The 18,676-nt window shown below is 42.1% G+C and overlaps 1 long non-coding RNA gene across 1 annotated transcript; it reads right to left on the reverse strand.

The window, feature by feature from the left end:
* Positions 1-1,452: 1,452 nt before the first annotated feature.
* On the reverse strand, positions 1,453-14,577 carry LOC113837481. Its single transcript, XR_003488062.2, has 3 exons — positions 14,403-14,577; positions 6,618-6,717; positions 1,453-2,100 (listed from the first exon to the last, which is right to left on the reverse strand). It is a non-coding gene; the product is annotated as an uncharacterized LOC113837481 (long non-coding RNA).
* Positions 14,578-18,676: the final 4,099 nt, after the last annotated feature.

Below are 18,676 nucleotides of genomic sequence, written 5' to 3' on the forward strand. Positions count from 1 at the left end.
GCAACAATGTGCTAAGGGTGGTGCCAACAGGAAGACAAGGGTCTGAACGTGTCACTTCTTCGATTTACACAGGGTTTCCTGAGCTGGCTTGAGATACACTAAACATTCCTCCCAACTCCTATTGGAAATAGTTCAACCACAGTTGCATAATCTCTGTTCTTTGCAATCCTGAGCCATTCCAAGATTTATAAAGCACTCTGAGGTCACCAGGAACTCTGTTTGCTGCTTCTGAAGAAGGTCCTAATGGTAGCTCTCATGTGCCAGGCCTGTGTCATGTCAGCTTCTGAAAAACGTCATGAAACCAAAATCATCACGCAGGTTTTGAAGACTGAGAAAGTAAAGCTGATCATGGAGGTACAGGCCTGTAAACCCAGCATTCAGAAGGCAGAGTCAGGGAGATTTTCTTTGCTTTTTTTTTACAAGTCTGAAGCTATCTTGAGTCACTTCAAAGAGGTAGATGAGTCTCCCTAAATTATATCTTTGAAATAGGATTAAAATTCATGCACCTGGGGGGCTGGAGAGATGGCTCAGAGGTTAAGAGCACTGACTGCTCTTCCAGAGGTCCTGAGTTCAATTCCCAACAACCACATGGTGGCTCACAACCATCCGTTATGAGATCTGGTGCCCTCTTCTGGTGTGCAGATATACATGGAAGCAGAATGTTGTATACATAATAAATAAATAAAATCTTTTTAAAAAATTCATGCATCTGGGGGAAGGCCTGGGCCCTGCCCAGGATGATATGACAGACTTTGGGGATCCCCCATGGAGGGCCTTACCCTCCCTGTGGAGCAGGGAGTGGGTGGAGTAGGGGGAGGAGCATGGGGGAAGGAGGGGGGAGAGGGAGAAGGGATTGACATGTAAAAGCAGGCTTGTTTCTAACTTGAACTAATAAAAAAAGTTATAGAAAAAAAACCTCATGTGTCTATGCAGAAATATACCACCTTCCCAAAGGATTCTGTTGATTTTCATTTGACCTTTCATTGACCTTTCATGGGCTAGGCAATCTCCCTGCCTCTGCCTTCTGAATGTGGGTGGTAGCCTTAATTCATGCTTAATATTCTCTCCCTTCCTCTTGGTCACTGAGCACTCCTCTGTCCCAAGTTCAGGGTTTGGGGCAGGCTATCTGCAATCAAGGTTAAGATTTTTGTGACTTCATTAGATCTGAAGAGTTATCTTGAGAAAATGAGCTTGAAATCACATTTAGACAAGGTTCTCGGGCTAGGTGTGACTCAGCAGAGCTGGGATTGCTTGAGGGAAATGCTTGGGGGTTAGAACAAGCTCCAGAGTTCATATGAGGGTGCCCAGCAAAGACAATCCAAGAGCCCGCTGACACTGGCCATTGTAAATGTGGACGCAAGCAGACAAAATACAGAAGTCTCCAGCCACACCTGTGTCATCTTAACTGCTGACCACAGGAAGTCTAGATTCAAAGACCCACTCACTCTTGTGAAAATACACCTCTCTCTCTTCTTAACATATAGCAGATATTTTTTGCAGTGGACACCTGCATTAGTTACTTTTCCACTGATGCAATAAAAGTCCCTGACAAAAAGAAATTAGGCGGGGAGGGGAGTTTTACTTTGGCTTCAGCCTGGAAGTCAGAGAGCTGGCTGATCACATTTTGTGAACAAAAAGGAGAGCGAGGGAGAGAGGGGGAGGTCAGGCCATCAGGCTATAAAACCTTAGATTCCCCCATGACTACTTCACTCCTAAGGGCTCCATAACCCCCCCAAACAATGCCATCAACTGGGTACCAAGTGTTCAAATATATGAGCCTGTGGGGATCATTTATCAGTCCAACCACAACAGCATTCAAGTGTATTTGCTGTCCTGTGAACTGGCTTGCTGTTGTCTGTCTCTGGGTTGGTACGTTTGGGTTCTTGTCGACAGTAACTTCAAAGGTCTAACAAGTTGATGCCAGACTCTGGCACCTGGCCCTGAGGTAGGTGGCACCAAGCCTGTGGCTCTGGGGTCACGTCAGAACACGTGACTCCATCTTGGCTTCATTCTCTCTGGTGCTGTCCCCTAGGATATACAACGTGCTGCATTCTTTCTCCTCTCGGAGTAAGCGTCCGATTCGAAGGCTTCATAAGTTTCCTGTTAAAACAATACCGCTATGAGTTCCTGGCTCGTCCCAACCTCACAGACACCAAGTGTCTCTGCCTTTCCCCCATCAGACAGCCAAAGAGTTCTTTGCCTTCATGGGCATGGTCAGCCGTCCAGTGTGGAAAAGAGGTACAGGTAACTGGTCTTTGTCACTCTTCAACTTTGTAACACTAAGAGGTAGGAATCTCTTAGGGGAAAATGGAGGCAGGATGGACAGGCAGGGAAAAAGACAGGCAAAGCACAAGGTGGCCAGATAAGGGTGCACTGGTATTGTCTCACTAGGATGCCCAGAGCGAGTCCTCTGCTCTGTTCTCGTGGTCACACTATGTGCTGTGCACAATGGCTTTCTCCTGTCACATGTGCAAAGTTACAACACACCTGCAGACTCCCTTTAAGACAGAAGAGGAGATAAACCTTCCATGGTGACTCAGCCCATGCCTGGAATTCCCTGCCTCACCTCATAGGTAATCCTCCCTCTGTTGAGATTTGCCAAGACCCCAGCAGTGACAGACTGCCTCATGTGGTGGTACTCACCGTTAGGTCCAGCATTCAGGAAGCAGAGGCAAGTGCATCTCTGTGAGTTAGAGACCAACCTGGTCTATGTAGTGAGTTCCTGGCCAGTCAAAACCATATAAGGAGGCACTGTCTAAAAAAATATAAAGCCCGCACCTACCCATGGGCATGTATTACTGTCTGTCCCTGAAGAGAACTCCTATATATAATAAACTGCGAATTTTTTACTAAAGACAAAGTGTTGATTCTGCTTCGAAAGATGGCTGAGGCAGGCACAACAGCACCTCTGAGGGAAGGCGGACCTGAACGCTCTTGTGGTTTGAATGTAAAATGTGTTCTGTATGTGCGCACTTGTTCCCCAGCTAATGGTGTGACTTCAAGTGGGAACTAGCCACAGGAAGTGAATCCCTGGGACCCGGTCTTAATGTTCCTCAGCCTGTCCTCTCTCGGCTTCCTGACCACAGACACCCTGTGACCAGCCACCACATGCTCCCGCCTCCATAGTTGCTGCGTTATGACTGTATCCCTTCGAACTATGAGCCAAAACAAGCCCAGGCTTCGTTTAGCTGCCTCTTGTGGGAAATTGGGCCACAGCAGTGAGAAAAGCAACTGATGTGTCTGTGGGCGGCATACATCCATGTACACAAGAGTGCCGCTCGTCACGGCAATGACCAATTAAGTGAGACTTTGAGTCAGGCAGAAGAGTGATGAATCCCAAAGGTGGTGCTTCCGCTTCTTCCATCAGAAAATGTAATGTCTCAGGAATCCTGAGAGTGACTTAGCACAGTATTTTAGTTTGGATGTTTTTCTACAGTTCTGTAAAACTCGGCCTCATTCTTTGAAGTGTGGGCAGGGTCAGGACAATTCAGGGAGGATTATGGGAAATTTTGTTAGTCTTTTGAGGAGGTGTGATAGTCAGTTTTAATGATTTAATAATCATTTTTATTTATTTTACTTGTGTATGAGTGTGTATGTACCCACAGAGGCCAGAAGAGGGTGTTGATCCCCTGGAGCCAGAGTTACAGAACCCCTTACGTGGGTACTGGGAATTGAACTCAAGTCTTCTGTAAGAGTAGTGCCTGCATTTAATATTCATCTCTCCAGCCCCTGGTGTTAATTTTTAATTGTCAGTTTGACACAACCTAGAACTAGGCAAGAGAGTCTCAGCAAGAAATTGTCACACTGGATTGGCCTATGGGCCTGTCTGTAGTTTAATAAGTTAGTTGAGGTAGAAAGACCCAGCCCACAGGGGTTCTGGAGCTGTGTAAGAGTGGAGACATTGGGCTGAGCATTGTGCAAGCGAATTAGCATCATCCGTTCTTGACTGTGGATGTGATGTGACCAGCCACTTCAAGACCCTGTTGCTTTGATGTTACTACAGTGATGGACTGTACCCTGGAATTCTAAATAAAAAATAAACCATTGATCTAAGTCAGTTCTTAACAGGATATTTTATAAAAGCATCAAAAATGAAAGTAGGAAGGAAGGATTTTATCACATGGCCTCTTGAGTTGCAGGTGTGCACTATACAGCCTGGTGATGGGAGATTTTGAGAGGATAGCAGCCTGAGGGTGCTGGAGGACCTGATTTTATAGTGCCATGTGTCTACGGGTAAACATTGACAGTCACCAGCTGTAGACTTTCAGGCAATTACGTTACAAACTTCTGAGTCTGTTTCCTTATTAGCCAAAATATTGGTCAATATTTTTACTAGCTGTATTATCTGGCAAGATGGCTCCATCAAGCCAGGCATAGTGAGTGGCACATGCCTTTAATTCTAGTACTTGGGAGTTTAATGCCAGCCTGGTCTACAGAATGAGTTCCAAGACAGCCAGGGTATAGAGAAACCCTGCCTTGAAAAACAAAACACAAAAAGACGGCTTATCAATAATGCATTTGTTAAGCAAGTATGAAGACCTGCATTGTGTGTCCTGTACCCACATGAAAAATGGATGTGACAGCGAGTGCTTGGGAGCGGGGCAGAGACAGGAAGCCTATGAGGGCTCACTGTGCAGTTTGTTGCGAGACACCCTGGCATCAACCTCTGTCCTCCATACGTGTGTGTGTGTGTGTGTGTGTGTGTGTGTGTGTGTGTGTGTGTGTATGTGAACATTCCTGAACATGTATCCATGCATACACAGTTCAAAGTGTGTGCTGCTTACTGCTTCCTGAGGATGCCGAGGGTCTCGTGCCCTTCTCTGACCTTTGTATACACCAGGTTCTCATGAGATACCCAGACACACAATGCAGGCAAACCCGCTATGCATGTTTTAAAGTGGGTGAAGACTGACAATATAAAGCATGTGTGCATGTTGGAGCTGCTTAAGAAGCCTGATGATGATGGTGATGAGGATGATGATGGTGATGAGGGTGATGGTGAAGATTTTGATGATGATGGTGATGATGATGACCCTAATCATCCTCCTCATCCTCTTCATCCTCCTCCTCTTCCTCATTATCCTAATAATCACCATCATCCTCATCTTCACCATCCTACTCATCACCATCATCATCACCATCATCACCACCATCACCATCATCACCACCATCATCATCATCACCATCATCACCATCACCACCATCATCATCATCATCACCATCACCATCATCACCATCATCACCATCACCATCATCACCATCATCACCATCATCGTCACCATCATCACCATCATCACCATCACCATCATCACCATCATCACCATCACCATCATCATCATCACCATCATCATCATCATCATCATCACCATCATCACCATCATCACCATCACCATCATCATCATCACCATCATCATCACCATCATCATCACCATCATCACCATCACCATCATCATCACCATCATCATCACCATCACCATCATCACCATCATCATCACCATCATCATCATCACCATCATCACCATCACCATCATCACCATCACCATCATCATCACCATCATCATCACCATCACCATCATCACCATCATCACCATCATCGTCACCATCATCATCCTCAGGAGGATGACGATGATGGTGATGATGTTGCTGCTGATGAGGAGGAGGAGGATGGTGAAGATGAGGAGGATGAAGTTGATGAGGATGAGGAAGATGAGGATGATGAGGAGGAAGAGAAGGATGGTTGTGAGGATGATGAAGGTGTTGATGAGGATGGTGATGGTGCTGACGATGAGGATGATGGTGATGAGGAGGAAGAGGAGGAGGAGGAGGAGGAGGAGGAGGATGACGTGGGATTGACATGGACTTCTTACTCATTTTCTTACCCAAGTGAAGGCTTTGAGGAGAGTGGGGTAGATACAGAAGAGCTATCCCTCTAGACTCACTTTGAACTGTTAAGAAAACCTAATTTCATCTTTTCCTCCTTTCTAGAAATAACTTTCAAAAATGCAAAACTAATTGACATTCTTCTCCTGGAAAAACTTTTTTCAGAAAGATTGCATTCCAAGGGCTACATAGCCCTTGGTGACTTAAACCATCCATAAATTTCAGTTCTGAAATGTGTAATTTTCAAAGGGACTCATAGACAAAGCTAATTGCTCTCTCATCCCTCCTTCTGTCCTTATCTGCTAAAACTGAATGTCTGAGCCTGTGGAGCCCTCAAGTGATAAAACCTTGAAGAAGTAATGTCTATGCAGATATTTCAGACCACTGGGAATGTGCCCTGGAAAGAAATGGTTGATATCTACCTCCTTTGTCTTTATCTTCATTTGTGATGGCTTCCTCCACAATAAAAATTTAGTGAGTTGGAAGCCAGCCTGGTCCACATAGTGAGTTCCAGAACAGCCAAGGCTATGTAGACAAAGCGTGTTTCAAGACATGAAAGGAGGGAAAGGAAGAAGGAAGGAAGGAAGGAAGGAAGGAAGGAAGGAAGGAAGGAAGGAAGGAAGGAAGGAAGGAAAGGAGGGAGGGAGGGGAAAAAAGGAAAGGAAGGTAACAGGAAGGAGTTTGGTTAGCACACAATCCTAGAGGCTGGAAATTGAAAAAAATAGCAGAGCAGTCACCATCTTGATCTTTCCAGCTTGCTTCTGCTCCCTCTAGACATGATGAAGAGCACACAGATTGTGTTCTGTTCCAGCATATATGAGCCTGCTCCACAGTGTCCTGGGAATGAAGAAAGAGGTAGACAGATCAAAGACAAAAGTCTGATTCTGGGTGACAGCTAGGCCAGGTCGATCCCTGCTATTTGGGACAGAAGAGAAAGATATAAAAAGTCATCAGGGCCATGGGTCTTTGCCCAAGTCAGATGTATCTGGTTTGACATAAGCTGATATGATGGGGGAAGTCCTTCTGTGTATATGTCTCTTTTATTGGTTAACGAATAAAACACTGTTGGCCAGTAGGGAAGCAAGATAGTCAGGACTAGGAGAGAAAGAGAATTCTGGGAAATGTAGTAGGGAAATGGTCAGCATGTGATCCCAGGAAGAGAGGACGCATGCCGCTGTTGTCCTTGATGAGTCTTTATAAAATATATAGATTAATGGTTATGGCTGATACTTAAGACAGAGCTAGCAAATAGGAAATCCTGTCACTGGCCAGCAGCATTGTAACTAAGAAAAGACTCTGTGTGTTATTTGGGAGCCCTAAAGCTGCAACAGAACCCAGGCAGCTGGCAGAAAGAGTTATCCTTACACTGATATTGTTCATGGTGGGCACATTCCTAGCACTGATGGCAACAGAGTCTAAGGGTTGGAACATGTCTAAAAGTCATGCAGGGAAAACTGAGCAGGATCACTCAGCAGCAGTGAATCCTCTGACTCAAGATGGCTACCGCTGTAGCCATTCTGATCCCAACAAAGAGGAAAAAAAAAAGGTTTCTCTCTTTTTACAAAGCCACTAATACCGTGGCAGAGGCCCCACCCTCATGACCTCTGTTAATTATTTCCCAAAGTCTCTGAAATATCATTGGAATCACTATGTCAACTTGTCATACATGTTTCAAATAAGTCTTATACATTATTTTGTACTTCTTGCTAAGCTTTAAAAACCCTTGAATTGAAGGGACCAGTTCCCCTTTCGGCAGTCATAACAGCCGAACACGTGCTTGTCTGACCTTCTCCTAGACACTAGAAAGTCAGATGCCTGCCTCCTCGTGACAAGGAACCAATCAGAAGTTAGCTGGTGGAGCTATGCTTTACGACCCTGGGTGTACTTTACGGTCAAGCACACAGCAATGACGCAGAGCATAGCAACCACCCTGGGAGGGCCTATGGGCCATAACAACCAGTTGACCAATCAACACAGGGCAAGCCCTCCAAGCCTGGAGGCACACCAATCGTGAGCCTGTGCGTAACCTTAGACACTCCCCTTACGCTGCCCTACAAAATCTCTTGGGAGGCCCTAGGTCTTGTCTTTGCGAGCCATCCACCATGGCCGGTGGGTGAAAGACCCGAGCTAAGATGGGGTTAGCTCGTTAAATTACAATAAAGCCTCGTGTAGTTTGCATCAAGCTCTCGAATCCGCCTGGTGATTGGGGTGACCGAGGTCATGGCCTGGGACCCCGGATACCTGAGTTTTACGGGGGTCTAACAGAATGAAGACAAGATATCATGCTTCTTTGCAACCAGTCTTCACTTCCCAACCACTGGCTCCTACACGTACATCAAAGTTTCTGTCCTGCCTGATCCCACAGCAGATCAGCCCCAAATAAACACTCTGATGCCACCTTAATTATTAAGCTATTTGGCTGATAGCTTAAGCTTCTTCTTGGCTACCTCTGCCTTAATTATTAACCGTTTCTATTAATCTATGTATTGCTGTGAGGCTGTGGCTTACCTATAATCTGTCATGGTACTCCGTCATCAGCATGGTGTCTCTCTACCTTCTCCCCAGCCTTCTTCTCATCTGGGATCCCTGCCTATGCTTTCTGCCTGAGTACTGACCAACCAGTGTTTTATTCATCGGACAATAAGAGAAACATATATACAGAAGGATGTCTCCATCATATATATATATATATGGACCCCTATAAGACATCTAAAAGGTGAATGTATGAGCACATGAATGAATGAATGAATAACCTCTATAATTCCTTTATTATATAGGACAGTTATAGAAATACAGTAAGTTCTCGAAAATAAAAATACATAATTTTGAGTGTGGAATTAATGAGAATGCTGATCGCTAAAAATTGTCATTTATGCTAGCACTTTTATGTAACGAGTTTAAATTCATTTTTGTGTTTTTAAAGCACTTTAAACATAAAACCCACTCAGTGAGGGGGCATCACTAAAGAGCCTACCAGAGAGTCATAGAAAAAAATGAAAAAGAAATAATCACACACACACACACACACACAAATAAATAAATAAATAAATAAATAAATAAATAAATAAATAGAAACATGAGCCAGGCATTGTCACACATAGCTAGTCTCCTAAAACTTGCTGAGACAGGAGTACCACAAATTCAAGGCAGCCTGCCTGAGCTAAATGGCGAGAACTTGTTTTAAAAGGACAAAGGGAGGGGAATGGACCTGGAGAGATGGTTCACTTGTTAAAAGCACTGGTTCAATTACGAACATCCACATTGATGACTCACACCCAACAATGTCTCCATGCCCAGGGGATACGACACCCTCTTCTGGCCTCCACAGGCAGAAGATATGCAAATAAATTAAAATTTTAAAATTAAAAGATGGGGCAAGACATGTCAATAAAAAATAGACTATAGGCCATAGAGACAATGTCTCCTTTGGAATTCATATCATTTTCATAAAGAATTGCCAATTCTGCCAGCAAATGGATAGAACTAGAGGAGATCATATTGAATGAGATAGCCTAACCCAAAAAGACAAATGTCACATGTTCTCTCTCGTCAGAGGCTCCTACTGAAAATCTTCAAATATAAATAAAATCCTTAGCCTCCATGAAGGAAATTCTCCTCATGACAGAAACAAGGAGACCGTTAGAGGAAACCTAAATCCAATCAAAATGCAGAGTTGTGGAGTGAAGTCCCCAGGAAATATCTAAAAATACAAAACAAAATGAAAAACAAAAACAAAACAACAAACTCCCACTCCTAAGACTCAGAAAACACAGCGGAAGAAGGAGTGGAAAGACTGTGAGAGGCAAATAATCAGGAGTTTGATGCGAAATGGTGACCCCCTAAGAAGGTCAGAAGGTACCTTCTTAATGTCTCACCACCATGGCTATCTAAACAGGATCTTAACAAGGACCACAGATGTGCCAAAGGGGAAACTATGAGGCCCCTCCCCTCCCAAAGAACTGCAGACAACTAAGGAAGTCTTCTCAAGGGAAGAGCACACCAACTGCTTGTCCATTGCCAAATGGTCAGGCCTGAAAACGTACATACAAGCAACATTATGCAGACTAAACAGATTGTATTTAGGGATGTATATGAGTATACATATATACATACGCACATATACATACATGTATGCATGTGTCAGCAATTAATGAAAAAGATGCCATGAGGTGAAAATGAACTAGGAGGGATACATGAGAGAATTTGGAGTGGGGGAGGGAAGGGGGAAATGATGCAATTATACTATAATATCAAAATAAAATAAATAATAAGAAAAGAATTACAAGTCTACAGAGTGGTAAAATTACCCTAAACATCTGATCATGAGACATTTAGTCAAGTATCGAATTACACATGATTAAACCAGAGGAAAATGTATGTTTATCTCTCTCTCAAGTCCAAGCAGCATTAACCACTCCTCAACCTCTTCAATCCTCCCTCCGCCAACAATTTCTGTGGGGATCCTCAGAGGGAAGAAATTGTCTAATGTGTCTTCACATCGGCGTGCCACCAGCAGAGAGCCTGGCACCATGGTGAGGATTTGCTTAATCAATTAGTCACTAATGAGATAAGCTGGAGTGCCAGTTTACAGTGTTTTAAGTGTAATCTACTTCTCCCTGAGCGCCCACAGATCTGAGTTAATATATTTATAGCTTATGATAACCAAATTGTACATTGTAACTTCCCATTCCGGGTTTCTCTTCCCTTTAAACTTCTGAGCGCTTCAAGACAGAAACTTCAAATTACTCATCTTATGTCTCTCTGCCATGAACGAACTTGGAGGACACTGTGCTAAGAAAATAAGCCAACCACAGAAGGATTTGATATCATTTATATAAAGGATATAACACAGTCAACACAGAAACAAAAATGAAGAGCAGTTGTTGCCAGTAGTTTTGGAAGAGAAAACAGGATAATAGTCAAAGACTTCAGAGTTTCACACTCACAAGATGCAATCTACTTTATAGTCATAGTGGCTGTGGTTAGCAGTGTTCTGTTTTACACTAAACACCTTAAATTTTGTTAAGAAGTCAAATCTTATGTTAATCGTTAATTGTTATAGCCACAAAACAAATTAATAAGTAAAGAGGGCAGGGAAATGGAAGTAATGGTAGGTTTACAGTTTTGATAATGGTGAGGGTTTCACAAGAACATACTGTCTCTTGACTCATCAAGTCCTGTACATTCAATACACACTGCTTCTTATCACAAACAGTTGAAACTCTGTAGGATTATGTTTAAAAGAAAACAATTTGAAAGTCCTTCATTTTTACAGAAAAAAAAAACTGACCAAATTGAAAGTCAATGCGCTTTGTCATAGCCATCAGACAGGTTTTAATAGACAAGCGAGTGCAGAAAATACCAACTAAAAAAGTCAAATAAACACATATAGACTACCCAATAAAAGCCAGAGAAGTCAGAAAAGGAATGTAAGATTTAACCAGAGAAACAAGTTAAGAGCTATCTGATATAAAAATAAAACTGACTACAGTTTATTAAGTCAAACTCTGCCAAGAACTATGAAGTATATATGTTATATAATAGTGTGTGTGTGTGTGTGTGTGTGTGTGTGATGAGAGAGAGAGAGAGAGAGAGAGAGAGAGAGAGAGAGAGAGAGAGAGAGAGAGAGAGAAACTCCCAAGTTTCTTCATTCCTGTTTTGCAGAGGCGAAAACTGAAGCTTAGGGAGTAGAAGGGACTTCCCTGGAGTCCCACACTTAACACATGGAAACGCTGGATTCAAACCCTGGAAACTGTGGGCGTGGGTTGCTTGCTTGCTTGCTTTATCAAGCCATTATTCCAAGGGCCACTTTGGCTCCAAATAATGTGTATGTAAAAAATATGGATTTAAATAAATATAAAATTGGCATCACATCAATCCCCAAAGCAGAGCATAGAGCCAGATTGAACTCTAATTACCCCAACTGCCTGTCTTCACTCCTCTGTTGCCCTAACTGGTGGCCATGGGACTCTCAGGGGACATATGAATGAGAGTTCAAAGTCTCACTGGCTCCAAGTTCTCATGTTTCTGTGTAGCTGATAATCTGTGACAGTGGACACCTGGAATCCAATCTGCACTTAATTGTTGTTTATTTTTCATTGCAGCCATATATATTAAGCATTTATTGAGATGTAAAGCCTGATGATGATGCAATAATGAATTACAATTATCCCGTTAATAAACCCTTGGAACTGTAAAGTACTCTCCTCTTAACGGAGGACTCTTGCACACAAGAAGTGATTTATCTTTCCTGCTTTATCCCAGTCATACAGCCAGTATTTGGGCAACTGAGATTTGAACATAGAGCTTCTGGTCGTGTGTGTGTGTGTGTGTGTGTGTGTGTGTGTGTGTGTGTGTGTGTATAATGTATATTAAATATATATTAAACACACACATACAAATACATAGAAGGTGCCATTCAATAAAAGAGGCAGAAAAATAACTTGAGCGAGAGGTGAGGAAGTGGTTCCAGAAAGAACAGAGTCTTAGGGAAGACAAAGCAAATGACAGGTGAATTAAAAAGATTCAGTACTGTGTGCTTTCCCTCCCTCCCCTTTCTAAACTTCTTTCCACTGATCCGGTGGCCTTCTATAATGGACACCTAAATCCAGGGGGCAGACACAAACACTGAACCAGTGTTAGGTACAAGAGATGTGACTCCTGGAGAACATGAAAGAATCATAAAGAGTGTCTTAGATTGAGAGAATCCAAGAATTGATCTATGCATCAGTACTTCCCAGTAAGTGAGAATGGCAATATCAGCATGGGACTGATCCAGCCCCCAGGAACATGGGTTTCTGTGAGGAAACCTCGGAAATCTTCAGGACCTCCTGTAGTAGTTCAGTACGTATCCCTAGTACAGGTGTGGACTTTGGGAGCCCATTCCACATAGAGGGATACTCCCTGAGCCAAGACACACGGGGGTGGGCCTAGGCCCTATCCCAAAGGATATGATAGACTATGATGACACCCTATGGAAGGCCTCACCATCCAGGGGGAGCAGAAAGGATTTGTGATAGGTAGGGTTTTAGTTGAGGGGCGGGTAGGGGAGGACGGGAGGGAGAAGGGAACTGGGATTGTCTTGTAAAACAATCTTGTTTCTAATTCAAATAAAAAATCTGAAGAAAAAAAGAAAATATTTACATTAATGTAATGCATTTTAAGTGTGAATGTTGAACATATTGTAAAATACAACAACTTCAATAACTGATTTTGGAAAAAATGAGAAGATATATACGTAAAGTAACAAAAGTTATATTGAACATTAAATTAAACAGAATTTATTAATGAAAAATCTGGTTCCTGCGATGACAAAAGACCAAGTGTTAATCAGCATTTGGGGAATTAATGTATTCATAAGATACAGCTCTGCATACAGTCCACGAAAGCCTTAGTAGGGGAATGGCCATGTGTCAACAATACTGACTGTGCTCTGTATACCATTGGGCCAACATGGGCTGCTTTTGTACCTAACAGCTATGTGGCAACAAGATGATGGGAATAAAAGTCAAAACATGCCCCCACTCAGTTTCATTTCTCTTCCTCTTTGAACTTCTGCATCTGTGGGTAGATTGCTTTCTGTGTTTTCCCATTTGACTGTGATGAGTGTTAAGCTCCAATAGTCTTTCGTCCTATGACACTAAATACACTAATTGATATAAAATCAATATTCTCTCTCTTGATTATGGTTTATCTATTTCTCATTATGAATTATAATGCTAACCAAAGAACCAGAACATATGAACTATCTTGGCAGATTTGCGAGGCTCCTTATCACAGTTACAAACAGTAGACTGAACTAGTAGCAATGGAATCCATTTGATTAGCAGTAGCAAGTGTCGGGAATGGGGGCATAGGGTAAACTCCTCATGTCTCTAATTTTGAACCTTACCCAACAACAGGGTAATAACTTCTCAAACTCTTTACCAAAGACTCAGAGAAGTTAGATGGTTCATCCAAAAGGAAACACTGTAAAAAGTGGGGGGAGGTAGGTGAGAAAAAAACATGCCCACTTTGCTTTTTGTCACCAATTATACTTATATCTGTTTTCCTCTATCTGGGTCAAGCTTCCAAATCTGGACCGTTCATTGAGACTTGTCGTATAGCATGTCTTATCTTTGAAGCTTCCTTTGGTCATTTCATCACCACACTACCTGTGTAAAACTGAGCAGAAAAAAAAAAAATACAGCTAGCCAGTGAAGCTTTGAGCATGACTGTCTCTAATTAATGCCAAGGGTCTTCTTCCTGCTGTTAACATTAGATAAATTTGAGTCAGAAAATGTGTGCTATGGAAATGGGGTGCAGTCAAATAATAGAATTCGAAGTAAAGGCACTGAGATTTGAATCAGAGAGCCACCACGTAGTAGCAATGTTGGTTAAGAATTGATTGAAAGGAACAATGGAGCTGGGTTAACATGAAGACTGATTTTTCTCATATAACCAAGAATGCTGGAGTGCTACAGCTGTTCACAGATGTCATCATGACCCTAGGCTCCTTCTATCTCATTGTGCATTGAATATACCTGACATTCCTCCTCCTGCCTGTAGCCTCAAGGTTGCAAGGTGCCAGCTGAACTTCTAGATACTTCCTTCAGTCCTAAGCACAAAGAAATGGGAAAGAAAATGGTAATTAAAAAAATAGGATGCGCCAGGTGTTGGTGGCATACCCCTTTAATCCCAGCACTCAGAAGGCAGAGGCAGGCAGATCTCTGTGAGTTCCAGGCCAGCCTGGTCTCCAGAGCGAGTGCCAGGATAGGCTCCAAAGCTACACAGAGAAACCCTATCTCGAAAAACAAAACAAAACAAAACAAAACAAAACAAAACAAAAAAAAAAGAGGACACTTCAGCTGATGTGGTCTGTTTGTTTTTAATCAAAACAAAGAAAAGGGGGAGAGAGAGAAAGAGAGAAAGAGAGAGAGAGAGAGAGAGAGAGAGAGAGAGAGAGAGAGAGCTTTTTCCAGGAGCCACACCAGCTGACTTCCAATTGCATGTGTGCTATTGACCAGAGCTGTGTTTAATGACTCCATTAGCTGGAAGAGGGCTAAGGAAAAGAGGGTGGAGGAAGTTAATTAACCTCCTTTAAACCTCAATTTCCAAATCTTCAAGACCAGAGAAGCAATGTCTGCTTTGTAGGGAAGAATTCATGACTCTCTCACAGTAAGAGGCACATAGCAGGTGCTCATTCAACTATTTAGAAATGAGTAAAAGAATAAAAATATAGTGTAATCACCAACCCCTTCCCCATTATCTCATCACAAAGAAATAACAGCTTTTCTGGTGTTTGTTTGAGCTAAACCCTGTGAATAAAAGAATAATTAACACTTGAGTGTAGCAATAAAAAGAAGTAACAGTCAAGAAGAAAACCATAGGGAAACATGTAAACTTGATGAGACAAAACAATTTGCTGGAAAGACCAATGTGCACAGGGAAATTGGAGTACAGGGCAATAAATAAATAAATGACTACATAAATAAATAAATAAATAAATAAATAAATAAATAAATAGAGTACCTTGTTACGATAAATCTTTCCGCCAAAAGACACCCAAGCCCTACCATCACGTGGGTGCTTTCCGCCAGCCGCCCGAGTTTTGCCTGCTGAGTTAGGGCCCCAAATAATATACAGGGACTTATATTGGGTACAAATGCTGCTTGGCTAATGACTAGGATTTCTCATCTGCTAGCTCAGTCTTAATTATCATAAATCTATATATTTTATAAGACTTATCTTATTTAAGATGCCTTCCATTGGTGTCCTCATCCCAGGATCACATGGTGACTCCAGAGGAAGAGAGAAGGGGGCCACTTCCTTCTTGCCCTTGTTTATATATGAGTCTCCCTGCCAAGTCACTTCCTCCGGATCACCACTTCTTTACTACGTTTTCCAGAATCCTCCTTGACTCCTAGTCCCGCCTAACTTGCTGCCTCATTGGCCAAACAGTACTTTATTTATTATCCAATAAGACAAACACATACACAGAAGCACTTCCTCCATCAGTACCTCTTGAACTTAAGGAAGGCTTCATAAGAAAAGGGATAAACCACTAGAACACAATGCACTTGCAGTAAATAATAGAGAAGAGTGCATAAAATTAGGCATCAGAGCCAGTAAGACAGCTCAGCAGGTCAAGGCTTCTGCTACCAAGCCTGATGAGCTGAGTTCCATCCCCAGAATGCACATGGTAGAAAGAGATAACCAACTCTGCCAGTTGTCCTCTGATCTCCGAATGAGTGCCATGGGACTTGTGTGTCTATACACACATAGAATAAATAAGTAAATGCCTTGAACAATTTAAGAGGGAATCACCACATACAACCAGCAAGGTACAAAAAAAGCTGACCAGGTTTGTCACAAAGTGCAGCGGAAGAGAGCTGGCAGAGACTAAAGAGTGTGGACTTGCTTTCATGAAGTTACTATGATAGAATTTGTGTATGGTGGGCAACATTGGACATGACCACAGTGATCTGTAGCTCCCAGACTTCATACAGTTATATAAGCTTTCTCTTCCATGGAGTAGACCAAATTGCTTCCTTTAGTTGGAAGACTATAGGAAAACTTACAGAAGACTGCTTCCATGATGAGACTACAACCGTGACTTTCATCTTACAAATCATCTTCCTCCTGATGGATGTTCTCAAGTGGAAGAGAGTTCACAAGACAAAGAACTAAGAGCACCCACACCTAACAGTAAGAAATGAAGAATCACCCTTTTGCTCAATAGTCCTTTAAGAATGAAACAAAAATTTCCACAACTGATTTATCTCAGAAGTAGACCAGTTGCTACTGAATCTGAGAAGACCACCTGATACCTTGAGTGCATCCTGCAAAAAGTATGCTAAGCCATATATGAATTTCTAACTCAAAAACAAAAATGGAATGATGAATAGTTTATTCAAAAATTGGGGCTTTGAGTGGTGCATTAAACAGCAACCAATATACATGATAATCTTACCAAGGATCGACTGGCGATCCTTTATCTAGGAAATCTAATTGATCAAATTAATCATTGTCTTCAAAGATAATGCCTGCTCTGAGTAGCCATCTGTTAGCCTGTACCCTCCCCCAGTCTTCTCTGACTTTAAGCATGTTAACATCTGAATGGCCCCCTTTGACATTCATGACTTTTGACCTACTTTCTCTAACCTTCTAGTGTTAAAAACATCCTCTGGTTTGCAGTTGTCACTTAATTATTTGGTGGACTTTACACAGTTTGGAGTTTTAGTTCTTTTACCTGATGCTTATGCTCCAGTATATGCAGTCTGATCTATCCAAACATTTCAAAACTATTGGAAACTGTTTAGAACAATTATGTATTTCCTTTTGCACTCCTCCCCCTTGAGACTGTTACAATCTTGGGGTAACTCTAACCAAACAGGTAAAAGACCTTTATGACAAGAACTTTGAGTCATTAAAGAAAGATATTAAAGAAGATAACAGAAAAAGGAAAGATTTCCCATGCCCTTGGATAGGTAGGATCAACATAGTAAAAATGGCAATCTTGCCAAAAGCAATCTACAGATTCAATGCAATCCCCATCAAAATCCCACCACAATTCTTCACAGACCTTGAAAGAACAACACTCAACTTTATATGGAAAAACAAAAGGCCCAGGATAGCCAAAACAACCCTGTACAACAAAGAAACTTCTGCAGGCATCATCATCCCTGACTTAAAGCTCTATTATAGAGCTGTAGTAATGAAAACAGCTTGGTTTTGGCACAAAACAGACAGGTAGAACAATGGAATGGAATTGAAAACCCTGATATGGGCTCACACACCTATGAACATCTGATTCTTTACAAAGAAGCTAAAACTATACCATGGAAAAAAGAAATCATCTTCAACAAATGGTGCTGGCATAACTGGATGGTGACACGCAGAAGATTGCAGATAGATCCATATATTTGGCCATGCACACAACTTAAGTCCAAATGGATCAAGAACTTCAACATAAATCCAGCCATGCTGAACCTCTTAGAAGACAAAGTGGGAAGTACTCTTGAACAAATTGGTACAGGAGACTGCTTCCTGAACATAACACCAGGAGTACACACACTGAGATCCACAATTAATAAATGGGACCTCCTGAAACTGAGAAGCTTCTGTAAGGCAAAGGACATAGTCAACAAGACAAAACAGCAGCCCACCAAATGGGAAAAGATCTTCACCAACCCCACATCTGACAGAGGCTGATTTCCAAAATATACAGTGAGCTCAAGACGCTAGTCACCAAAACACCGAACAACCCAATTAAAAAGTGGAGTACAGAACTAAATAGACAATTCTCAATAGAGGAATCTAAAATGGCTGAAAGACACTTAAGAAAATGCTCAACATCCTTAGCCATTTGGGAAATGCAAATCAAAACAACTCTGAGATATCATTTTACTCCTGTCAGAATGGCTAAAATCAAAAACACCAATGACAGTTTATGCTGGAGAGGATGTGGAGAAAGGGAACACTCCTCCACTGCTGGTGGGAGTGCCAACTTGTACAGCCACTTCAGAAATTGGTATGGCGACTCCTCAAGAAAATGGGAATGAGTCTACCACAAGATCCAGCAATTCCACTCTTAGGCATATACCCAAAAGAAGCACATTCATACAACAAGGACATCTGTTCAACTATGCTCGTAGCAGAATTATTTCTAATAGCCAGAACCTGGAAGCAACCTAGATGCCCCTCAACCAAAGAATGGATAAAGAAAATGTGGTACATTTAGAGTACTACTCAGTGGAAAAAAACAATGAAATCTTGAAATTTACAGGCAAATGGATAGAACTAGAAGAAACAATTC

This window comes from Cricetulus griseus, chromosome 10, assembly GCF_003668045.3.
Source record: "Cricetulus griseus strain 17A/GY chromosome 10, alternate assembly CriGri-PICRH-1.0, whole genome shotgun sequence".
NCBI lineage: Eukaryota > Metazoa > Chordata > Mammalia > Rodentia > Cricetidae > Cricetulus > Cricetulus griseus.